Below are 12,485 nucleotides of genomic sequence, written 5' to 3' on the forward strand. Positions count from 1 at the left end.
TTTTGACTCACAGTTTGAAAGTCCAATGTGTCATGGTGGGGAAAACATTGTCACAGTGGGAAAGATACGGTTTGATGGAGAAGTGTGCCGTGGTGGGAAACGCATTCAGACAAGAGCATGAGGCTACTTGCTCAGGTCTTGGTGAAGTAGGTGGAGATGGGACAAGAAGCAAGGTCAGGTTATGATCTCTGACCCCTCCAACCCCACCCCACAGTGACCCATTTGCTCCAGCTGACCTGACCCTGCTTCCCAAAGGTTCCACAGCCTCTCAGCACAGTGCTGCCAGCTGGGAAGCAAGTCTCTAAAACAATGAGAATGAGCATTGGTGTAGCCATACTGGAAAAGAGTGTGGCGACTGCTCAAACGATCTAAGCTACATCTCCCATCTATCCCTACTTTTGGACACACTGAGATGGTTTGTGTATGTTTGGCCCAAGGAGTGGCACTATTAGAAGGTATGGCTCCGTTGGAGTAGGTGTGTCACTGTGGGTGTGGCTTTAACACCCTCATCCTAGCTGCCTGGAAGTCAGTATTCTGCTAGCAGCCTTCAGATGAAGATGTAGGACTCTCAGTTCTGCCTGCACCATGCCTGTGTGGATGCTGCCATATTCCCACCTTGATGATAACGGACTGAATCTCTGAGCCAGCCCAATTAAATGTTGTCCTTTATAAGACTTGCCTTGGTCATGGTGTCTGTTCACAGCAGTAAACCCTAACTAAGGCATCCACCCAAAGGCGATTAACAGTATATCAAGGAGAAACCCACGAGCGTGTTTACCAAGGTATTGCCTACAAAACGTAAGATGACGAGCCCAAGGAAATGTCCACTGATGGATGAATGGATAAAGATGTGAGATATGCACAATCAAGAATAAAAGCCCATCGTTTGCAGCAAGGTGGGTTGACTGGGAAACAAGCTAGGAGGAGACAGAGAAATGTCACATGTTCGCTCTCATGGTAGACATCGAGCCAACTTGGCCTGAAAGGAAGAGAGAGCGAGGAAGGGAAGGCTAAAGGAGAAATTCAGCGGAGTTAGATAATAGGTTCCAAAACACAGCTTGGAGGGAGGAAGAAGCTCTGTACGCAGAGGCTGAGTCAAAAGAATATTTGCGGTCACCCGTTAGGTACTTAGAGGTGAACTAGGAGAGAGGAGCTCCAAGGGCCCAAACAGCAGTGATAAGGAGACAGCCCTGCTGGTTACCCTGATTTGATCCTTATGTGCTGTGTTCACGTACTGGGGTTACGTTACCTTGCATCCCAAAGACACGCAAAATTATGTTAATTTCGAAAAAATAAAGCAAGTGTCACAATAAAAAGAAAAGTCAAGGAGAGACGTGTTAGTCCAAAAGCAATGCCGCCGGCCGGCAGAGGGGCCCTCAGGACTGTGAAGACAGAGGCAGTGACGGCTTTTTCCAGCTGGTCAGATGTGAAATGGGTCAAGGGCAGCCAAGATTCTGTCCACGAAAGGAGTAACACACAGAGAGTACATAGCCTGGCCCTGTGATTGGCTTTGATTCCTTCTTGCAGCATCCCTGAGTAGTGGGATGTCCAGAACTTTCTGTCCCTCAGAGCATCCTGTGTGTGTGTACAGCTGAGCAAGAATGAAGCTCTGGACCGAGCCAGGGGGCAGGGCTACAGCGTTTGTGGAACCTTGTTTTTAATCTTACAGGGGCTTCGTCCTCATGCATTTCACCAGAAGACCCACTGCTCCTCAGAGCTACAAGAAGCCTGGAGGGTCAAGCCTTTAAGTCCCTTCTGTAGGCCTAATTCACTGCCTGACATCACAAACCTAACAACATAATCCATTTGTCCTAATTTGATTTTTTTTTCTTGTCCAGAGGCTTCCTTGGCAGCTAGGTTTTTCTCATCATGACATGATTCATCCCTGTGGTAATTCCCATTAGAATAAGTATCTCAGGCGTGATTCATCTCGGCAGATATTAAGCTGGACGTTTCTTTTATAACGGGCCATTACATTCACAGCCATGAGTAACATCGCTCGGCTAAGAGATGCCCCACCCTCTCGCTGACACTTGTTAGTTTTGCCCCATGCTGGATTTAAACTCAGAAGCTCTGAAGCATGAGCAATGAGTAGGATTTCAGCCACATCCTCTGGCCAGGTCCATCCGAGGAACACAATCAGAGATGAAAGATAATATGAGTCTCCTTCAAGTCCATGGTCATAGACCTGAAATGCTGGTAGGAGTCAGAATTCTGTAGAGAGCTGGGTAAACACAGAATTGCTGTATTTTGGTCCCAGATTTTTCTTTAAAAAATATGGTTCATTAATCGACTGATTGATAGCTTCATGCATTCAATGTATTTTGATCATATTCACACACCCTCCCACACACTCCTCTTCCTAACTCCTTCCAGATACACCTCCCGCCTGCTCACTGCCTTCCAACTTTATGTCGTCTTCTTGCTTTTCCGTTTTCTTGATTTGTGCAGCACACATATATATGGCATGCGGGCCATTCACTGGAATGTGGTCGGCCTGCTGGTAGCCACAACCTTAGAGAGGAAACTGACTCTCCCAGCTATCAACTATCCCCTCCCAGCCAGGGGAGGGGATTCGGGAGTCTGCAACAGCCCTGTAGGAGTGTTGACTGACTTGATCATGTGCAGGTCTTGTGTACCGCCGTGGATGTGAGTTCATGAGTGCAGGTCCCAAAGACACTGTTTCCCTTGTGTGCTGTCCAATCTTTGGCTCTTCTGAGACGGTCCCTGAACATTGCAGGGATGAATGAGGTTACACAGATGTCCCATGTGAGACTGAGCACTCTATAGATTCTTATTTCCTGCCCTTTTTCTTGTGTGTTTCTGCATTAACTGCCACCCACAGCACTCATCCATGGCTAATGAGATGAATTTAGAGAGCAGTTTGATATAATGCCTATTTAACAAAAATAACAGTAGTGGATTCACCTGTGGGGTCTATCACCCTCCATTGTAGGTTCTTGACCAGATTTGCACTACCAGGCATGTGTTTTCCCCTGTGGAAGGGATCTCAGGTTTTGGATTCAGCACATCTGGGATTGCAATTCTAACAAGTTCCCAGGCGATATTGCCACTGTTGGTCTGCTGCCCTTATTTTGAGATCCAAGGCTACAATTATTTCTCCACTGTACCTTCTTTCTATTGTTTCCAGTGTGCTCTGTGCTAGAAGCAAGGGGTTCAATAAGAAATGGTGCCAACAGCATGGTAAGGGAGCAACCAGTGACTTCTGCGGCCATAGGAAGCACCACTATAAGGTTTTGTTTTGAGTGTGGTTTGGAGCACTGGAAAAGAAAATGCTTGTGTCTTGCCGACAACCAGACAAAGAAGGCAGTGTGGACCGGAAGAAGTTGTGGGGAAGGGTATTTTGTTGGTGTGAAATTCCCAGATCATCACCAGCGAGACATCCTCTTATACTCCCAGGATGCTTCCCACGGTAATGAAGCTTCGGCTCGCTTCCTGTAGGAGTCGGTGCTACAACTCCAGTTAACTGGCATGGTGCTTGCAAAGCTTTTATTTTTGGCTCTTTGGAATTGTGTTTGGTCAGTGTCTTGTGCTTGGTCCCAATACTCTCAGGAGAATGGAATTCTCCACACAGACTCTGGAATGGAATGTGGAATCAGGAACAGAGGAAACACAGATTGCTGCCAAAATGTGGCTCCCCATCCTTTTCGTTAGGTCTGGAGACACTGCAGTCACCACTCCTCCTGTTTTTCTTTACCCCTTGGCAATTCGGTAGTTCTTTTAAATCATTGCCTTTGGTTTACATATGAAAAATCCATGAGAAATTGCCTTCAACCATTGAGAATTTTCTAGAACCTTCTAGAACATTGCTTTTAGGTGCCAGCCATTGAGAGGCCAATAAAAGGGGATTCAAAATCAATGCACTATACACATCTTTTATTATATTCTAGAAGGGAGATCCCCCACCTTGTTATGTACCTAATAACTTACGGTTAACTTTGAATATTTGTCTTTCTAGCCCAGGATACTTTAAAAAGCATTATTATGGGGGAGGACAAGAGTACTGTTAGAAGTAGATGTACAGTCAATTGCTCAAGTGATCGCTGACATTGACAGGGCCGATAAAAAGGGAGGGAGCACAAGAATGAAACTGGATTAAAGAAGAATGGTCATCAAAATAAGCAAAATTGATCTGAAGAGATGACTCAATGGTTAAGAGTGCTGGCTGCTCTTGCAGGGACCTGGGTTTGATTCCTAGCACTCAGGCAGTTTATCACTATCATCTGTAACTCCAGCTCCAGGGGTTCCAATGACCTCTATGGACATCTGCAAGTTCTGAGTCCTTGTAGTACACAGGCCTATACATGTAAAATCAATCACTCTTTTTAAAAACAATTTAATCAGGATTAAGGCCAATTAATACCCTCCTTCCCAGTTTAGGAAAGTAAGTATATATCTGAGAACAGAAACTCTTAAAGGACTTTGGTGACAGTCTGGGCTACCCTTCTTGTGTCAACAGAAAGCATATTGGGCCAATTGGGACAGCACCAGCTTTTAATCTAAGAACTGGGGATGCAGAGGCAGGTGGATCTCTGTGGGTTCTGGCCTTCACAGCAGGTTTCAAGTCAGCCAGGTCTACCTAGTGCGAGCCTGTCTTGAGAGTGGGAGAGATGGAGAGTGGATGGCCTCTAGGATGGTCTGTTTTTGAATAACTGATCTTAGTCATTCATTATAAAGTCTCTTAAGTCTAAAAATGTTTATTGGATTAATTTGATTTAGGAAAGGCAATTAATAAATTCATATGCTAGGTTTAATGAGGCTCTTCGATCTTCCCAAATAATCATTTTGTGAAAATTTATAATTAAAAATAGATTAATATTCTAAACCAATCAACAATATGATGGTGGAATAGCACTTAAAACTATGAATGAATTTTTCAGGACTGGCCACAATTTGTTAGTAACAATGACAGCCTTATTTGTCAATCGCTGTTCTGAATACTTTGTGAGGATCTGATACAATTTAGTTTTGATTTTTTTACATCTAACGTTCACCAAATACAGTCGATAGTACCACGTCATCTGTGGTTCAGATGGATCCAGTGGATCCATGATCCCGAAAGTTGAAAGATTCTCAAGAAGTTTGTGTTGAAGATGTATTAGAGAGACTCTATCATGAATCAGAAGGTGTTTATTGAGATACTATACCAACCACTGCTCTGGACATACATCAAGGAAAAACAGAATCCCCATGAGCTGAGTCTCTAGTAGGAGTAAAGAGAGGGGGCTCTTGGGGGCTGTTTCTCTCTTGGCATCTCTTGCGTTTCATCCGTAGTGAACTGCCCAGGGATTCAGCTTGGTAAGTAGTAGCACTGTGTTAAAGCTACAGGACCCTGACACCGAATCTGAACCATGTGCACCTTCTTTCTAAATGGTGGTCATGGTGGGACCTCTTTAAATAGCTGATCTGAGGCCTACATAGAGCTGTGTCTCCGTTCCCAGTGTTTAGCTCATGTTGTGCACACCAGAAATGTTGGGATAATAGTAAGCAGTGTGCGGTCAGTGGACCCCTAAGTGTAAGCGTTCTCCCTACTGGAAGATTTCGGAAGGTGTGTTGCCAGGCCCTAAAACATGCTTTCCTATAGCCCTGATTCCAGAAAGAAAAGCTTTGGAAACAAAACTGTACAGAGTTGAGTCCTTTTGGCTATTTCTTCAAGTGAAAACAAAGTCCCTTCTCTCTATAGAGGAACAGCTTTCTTCCTGAGTAAGGTCTGCTAATGTGTGTGTGGCTACATCCTGCCCCTTAGGGCTGTCCAGTCCTTGGCTGTGCTTCTGTCTACATCATGATGCGGTCTCTACCTTCACTCCACTTGTTTCATTCTGTTCTGGACCTAGACTCCATGTCCCGGTACTGGTTTTTCACAACATACCCTTTGGCAAGAATCACATTGATAAAGTCACCCAGCAAGAGACTTTAAAATGTTAAGGTCATTTCGTCCCAACCACCCCTGGCAGCCCTTGTCACAATGGGATGAGTGTAACTCCGTGGAGAGCACCATTAAGTGCCTGAAGAGCACTTAATACAGCATTATTATATAAATCTTAAATCTCTAAAAACTTAACAATGGCTAAGTGCAGACTCCGGTTAGTTTCCTATTTTGTTTTGTTTTTGTTTATAGAAATGTAAGCAAGACCTCCAAGGTCCATCCAAAACGCATCTTAAGTATCTAGAACACTGTGCTTTTGTTTTGGGAGCTGGACTTAGAGTACAGGGCCTTTACATGCTAGGCAGTTCTACTGTGAGCTCTAGCAAATCCAGCCTACAACTTTAAAAAACGTAATTGTGGTGCTGAGAGTGGTGGCATACACCTTTAATCGTAGTAGTTGGGAGAGACAGATGGATCTTTGTGAGTTTGAGGTCAGTCTGGTCTACATAGTGAGTTGTGTGTGTGTGTGTGCGTGTGTGTTCACATATGTGCCTATGTTTATATTTGCGAGTACAAGCTCATACATTCAATAGCATATGAGTGTGGAGGTCAGAGGACAACCTTGGATGTTAGTTCTTGTTCTGCACTTTGTTTAATACAGACAAGTGTCTTTCGTTGCTTGTCACTGTGTTCACCAAGCTAGCTGGCTTGTGGGCTTCAAAGATTTTCCTGTCTCTGCCTCCAATCTTACTATAGGGATACTGGGATTGCATGCATCTGTCTCTGTGTGGATTCTTTGAATTTGAACTCAGACCATCACGCTTGTCAGTTGCCAAGTTATTTTGGTTCTCTTGCTTACTGTATCTTCCCTATTGACATGGTACTTCTTTATGGAGTGCCAGCAGTTTGGTTAGGCATGGTACATGTGCTCAGTAAACACAAAGGGATGGTTAAGCCATTGAAGGAGAGACGGAACACATAGCTATTTAACAAGCTTGGTGGCTATATTGTGACATGTTTGTTTTATCTCAAGAATAATATTGACCCATGTAGGGCAGTCGTCTGTCTTCTTTTCAGCACATTCTCCTTACCACATTAATCAAGCGGGATAAAGTTTATGTGCTTTTTTTCACTTTGTGATTTCAAAACTATAAATCTCCATATAAAGGAAACACTTCTGGTCATCCATTAGTCACAACTTGACTATTTTAAAAGTAATTTAGCATAAGAAGGGAAAGTGTGAACAACAACATCAGTGTTAGTATCCCTGAGACCTCTTGCCAAATAACAACGGGATCCCACAATTGAGCTGTGTAACCCAGCGTGGGGCAATGGATTAAAGGTAGATAAAAGAGTAGGATACGCGTGACTCTTACACTTGCCTTAGCCATTGATTAGCTGTATAAGGTTAGCCATGTTTCTCATCTGTAAAATAAAATCTATCTAAATAAGTTACCATGTGGGGTCAACACAGATGTGCCCAACACCTCCCCTGATGCCTGTTGTAGTGGCGGTTCACAGTATTCATGTGCGTGCCCTATGGTTGTGTGAATTATGTGGCTGTTTTCCTTGTCTTTATCTCCTAGTATCTACATGGCTGTCTTGTGCATCTATGGCACTGCATCTGTGAATTGTAAGTAGAGGACCTGGGAACAAGAATGGTTTCATTGCAAGGTTGGGTCTTGGCAGAACATCAGCTGGGATGACAGGAGCAAGTGAGCTAGGGTCTCCTTTGCTAGCTGGCTAACTGAGGCTTCTTCCCCTGGTGGTTGTTGCAAAGCCCAAAGCAACAAGAGAGCGCAAAACCCGTAACAAAAATATTTTTGTAAGGTTCTGCTTGAGTAAGTTTGCACAGGGGAAGCAAATGGCAAGGGTAGCCAAGGTTAGTAAGGAGAGAATGCACAACGAGTTTTATAGTTAGCACAGTGACCACCGTCCTGTCACCATTGGCTAAGTGCCAGATGCTCTTTTAATGTGTTATGTTTATCTGAGACTGTAACTCTCATCTCAACTTTATGAGGCAGATATGTCTGTGTCCATATAGTGTAGAGAAAATAACTGAGCTTCAGAATGCACAGCATGGTATATCCAAAGACAATCCCAGAGCTGGGAAGAAAGGCAGGGAGTTAGGAGTCAAGGCAATGGCCCCAGAGCCTTAGTAAGTAATGAGGACTACTCCACAACTACGTCTTTTTGTAACGGAGTGAACTGGTTAGATATGGTGACTCGGATTGCCATGATTGCTGATTATTACCATGTCTACTGCCACTCTGTCCATAGCTCAGCATTTTTCTAATAAACATTTTGAATTTGTGTATTGAATGTTGGTATGACTGAAGCTTGTTAACTTAGATCCCCTTCTGGGCTTTGGTGGTGAGGGTGATAAGAGATGGTGGCAGGCTAGGTGTTCATTCTTAGAGAGCTTCACTTTCTATTTAAGGTGAGGTGTGGCCTTTTTATTCTATTTTATTTTTTAACTAAAATATAATTACATCATTCCTCCTCCCCTCTAGTCTCTTCCATGTACTGCCTTGCTCCTCTCAAATTTATGGCCTCTTATTCTCTCTCTCTCTCTCTCTCTCTCTCTCTCTCTCTCTCTCTGTGTGTGTGTGTGTGTGTGTGTGTGTGTGTTTGTGTGTGTAAGAGAAAGAGTCTGTGTGTGTATGTACACATACATACACAAACATAAATATATAATCATAACCTGATGGGTTCACTTTGTGTCATTTGTATGTATTCGATCCCAGGGAGGACTACTTGGTATTGGGTAACTAATTAAAATTTTCAGCCCTAGGGAAGACTAACTCTTCTGCTCATAGCGTTCTTTGATGCCCGTAGTTCTTTGGCTAGGTGCTCTGTAAAGTTTTCCATTTGCCCTATAGCATGTCTATGGCTGTTGCCCTTGTTCAGGTCTTGTTTAGGTAGACATATTATTGAGATATCATGGGTGAAGCTTCCTTGTGATTTCTAGGAACCACAATCTCACAGAACCACAGATTTCTGGTTCTCCAACCTTTTTTAAAATAATCTTTCCATTCTCTTTTCTAAGCTCTACCCCGAGCTTTTTGTGTTATAGATGTATCCATTAGGGCTAAACACCACATGATCAATGGATGTCTATGTTTCGACCAGTTGTGTTTTTCTATAATGATCTCTGTCTGTTGCAAAGAGAAGCTTCTTTGATGAGGGATGAGAACTACACTTACCTGTGGGTCTAATGGTTAGTATTTAGGATACATTTAGGATGTGCTGTTTTAATAGAATGGCAACAATAGGTTCTCCTCTTAGATCCATGACCTCACTAACCCCAGGATTTAGCTAAGTTTCTAGTACCAGGTATGATTTCCCTCCTGTTGAGTAAGCCTGAAGTCTAATTGGATAGCTATTGGTTACTGCTAAGATGTGGATGCCACTATTGTACTCTTAGGGATACTTTGCCATGCTAGTATTGTTGGTTCATGGACTTCACAGCAAGATAAGACTATTGGTGACTTCCCTCCCTTGGCAGCTTGCACAGCATGGGCTGAAAACCCTTTTGAGTACAAACTGGCTTTCTCCATATATACTCAGCAATTAACACAGAAAGAATACAGATCAGACATACCAGAGAGGCTCCATGCATACTAATTGTATAAATTTATATCCTCTCCAAAAATCTCTGAGGGAAGGGGCTACAGCATACATACCACCAATAACCAGCTATTGGACAAGTCTAACTAAAGAGAGGTAGACTGGTGCCAACCAGGAAAACATTTTGCTCCATGTGAGAGTAGAGAAGTCCTGCCATGTGGTAATTTGTGGGCTGCTCAGTGCTATGAGGCTATCCAGGTTTGAGGAAATGCTGAAGCTTCACAGGTACATATAAACTTCACTGATATTGAAATATCACTGTTTGATGAAGCCTGATGTCTGAATCTGGCTTGAGGCCGTCAACTTTGTGACCTTCCTATATTAGGTACTTCTTGGCACTTTCCTATTGCGTTGTAACTTTCCTGAAAGCGTGGTAAAAAAAAAACCAGAGCAGGTGGACATGGAAGTGTGGGATAATGAAAAAAGGGGTTCAAAAGAGTTGTGGGAGTAGGGAGAGTACGTCAGAAATTCCACCAGGATTGAGGAACTAGAAATAAGAGAAGATTATTAGATTTGAACAAACTATATTGTACCAAGCTTCACCTGTAGGCTAAGTGTTCTTTAGAAAACAATTATTGGTCAAATAACACGAGAAACACTCAAACATGCAGCTAAGCAAAACAAAATAAATTTCTTTACAGCATCTGTGGTTGTTGTTAATATTCTGTTGGGCAGATTAGATCTCCAGAAAAAGGGCTATTTGCTATGTTCATGTTTCTGTGATCCAGAAGTCTGTATGTCACGTAATTCCCTTTGTATTCTAATGTTTTGAGAAAAGCACATTGGAAAAGCTGGAGAAAGGACTAAACGGGCTGGCCATTAGGTATCTATGAAAGTATTACAATAGGTATAGAGTTCATAAAGCAATGATTGTGGGCACAGTAAGCCTGTGGGGCAGCTTGGCATGAAAAGGAAATAGGCAACCTCTTAGTAACTGGGAACTGTCTGTTCATCTTTTTAAACAAGACTGTTTTAGCCTCATTCCTCTTCTGAGAACAAACAAATACCAATTGTCAAGGGTTGCAACCTCTGAAGGACTGGAACTCTCTGCTGTAACAGTTAAGACTCTCCATTATCAGACTGTCTGGTCTTCTTCGTTGCACAGTTAAAACCCACCCACCCACCCCCAACTCTGCACACCCTGCTCTATTCACTATCTACAGGACTGAGTCTGCATTTTCCAGCTCTGACCCTCTCCCGAATTACCTCTGTCACTCATTGCAGTTAGAGTCACAACTGCTTTCCAAGGCTCAAGTCAAGACCTGCTTTCCCTATGGAGCCTTTCCTAGTTCTCAAAGGGATTCCTCTCCTTGAACATCTGGGCTATCTATTTCTGAAGAGCTTGTGGGTGACTCACTGTGGTGTGGATTGTCCGTGTGGTTTGGTATGTAGGGCAGGATGACAATGGAGATTGCCCTCCTTCCTTAAGGACATCAATGTCTAGGAAAAGACAGATATTGAGAAGAACATCATGTCCTGAGCTCTGTGTTTATCCAGAGAGGATGACATTCTGTAGCCACACATAAAACACAGCAACAACTAAATCATGCTGAATAACATAGACTTCTCTCTGTAACAACCTCCCATCATTCCTTGAGGAGGAGTGCATTCTCTCCCAGAGAGTTATCCAATCTTAATCAGTACAATTTCTTAACACAAAATCAGGTATGCCACAGGAGTTTCCTTAGTGAATCCCCCAATGTCCCTAAGAACTGGGTATTATTGGCCCCACTTTACAGAGGACGATCCTGGCTCAAAACCTTCAAGTCACTTACTCCTGTTGTGTTCACGACCAGTTCTCTGGCCAGTCAAAATAGATGTAGACAACTATTCCCATATCTCACCTCAGAATCTGAATGCAATCCCAATATACCATTCATTTGGACAAACTGGTCTCCAGAACTCTAAGGACAGAGAACAAAGCTAAGAATTCTCATTCTAACTCCAAGTGGCAGGGATGTATTCAGCATGCAGAGAAAAGCAGAGTAGAAATATATGTTCACCCAGTTTGAGTGCTGTGGGGGTTTGGTTTTATCTCAGGGTTTCGTAAGACTTCTTAAGGGCCACAGTTAAAGGTAAAATTTGGAGTGTACGGCACCATAAAGGTACACCATTGCCACAAGTGCATTGCAGGTCTGTGATCTCTGTAAGATGAAAAACTGATTTCCCCAAACCTGACACAGTAACAGTGAAGAAAGCCAAGAAAGCTCTTCAAGGTGTCACGACGAATTCACTGCCAAGTAGCACCCCTTCCTTCCTTCTTTACAAAGCTACAGATGTCCCTCTGGGTGACATTTTTTTTCCATGTTTTCACATGCTATCTCAAAGACTCTAAAAGACTCCAGGACATCTCAGACAAACCGACATCCTCCTGCAGTACTGTTGATAGCTAGGCCTCTTCCTCAAAGCAATGTGGGAATACTACAGTATGTTTTACCCTTTGTGTTTGCCCATATTTTCTGATGCAGTGAATCACACTGAGCAGTATCTGTGTTCCTGCATGTTGAATGACTACATTCAAATAGGCAGAAGACATGGTTGGGAATCTGTTCTAACCAGATCATGCTTGGTGACTATAAGTGGTTAAGGAAGAAAGATTCAAGAAAATGACAGAACAGGAATACTGGGCAGGGACTAACTCAATAAATGTGGAAGATGAGGGAAAAGGAAGTGAGTAAAATTGTCAAGAGACTCCGATGCTACCTGAGAGACAGGAAGAGTAGACCATAAGGGAATTCCTCCTCCATGACCCTTTTATCTTTGCCTTACTTTGTTCATGGAATAAGAATTCCCTATGGAGGTCAGATTGAAACACGGATGGAAATAGGCAGACTTGATCAGGCCCAAAAGGATGAGAGAAAGGTTTGTCCTTCTGGCTCTACAGGAGAGCAATGCTCTCCTGTGGAGGAGGAGAAATTTGAGCCGAATGTATTTTCGGTTGGAGCAACTCTAAGTGCTCTGTTTGATA

The 12,485-nt window shown here is 43.2% G+C and overlaps 1 protein-coding gene across 4 annotated transcripts in view; it reads left to right on the forward strand.

Moving 5' to 3' along the window:
• The window catches only part of Plce1 (phospholipase C, epsilon 1), a 309,112-nt gene that overhangs the window by 128,210 nt on the left and 168,417 nt on the right, over positions 1-12,485 (forward strand).

This window comes from Rattus norvegicus, chromosome 1 (assembly GCF_036323735.1).
Source record: "Rattus norvegicus strain BN/NHsdMcwi chromosome 1, GRCr8, whole genome shotgun sequence".
Classification (NCBI taxonomy): Eukaryota; Metazoa; Chordata; class Mammalia; order Rodentia; family Muridae; genus Rattus; species Rattus norvegicus.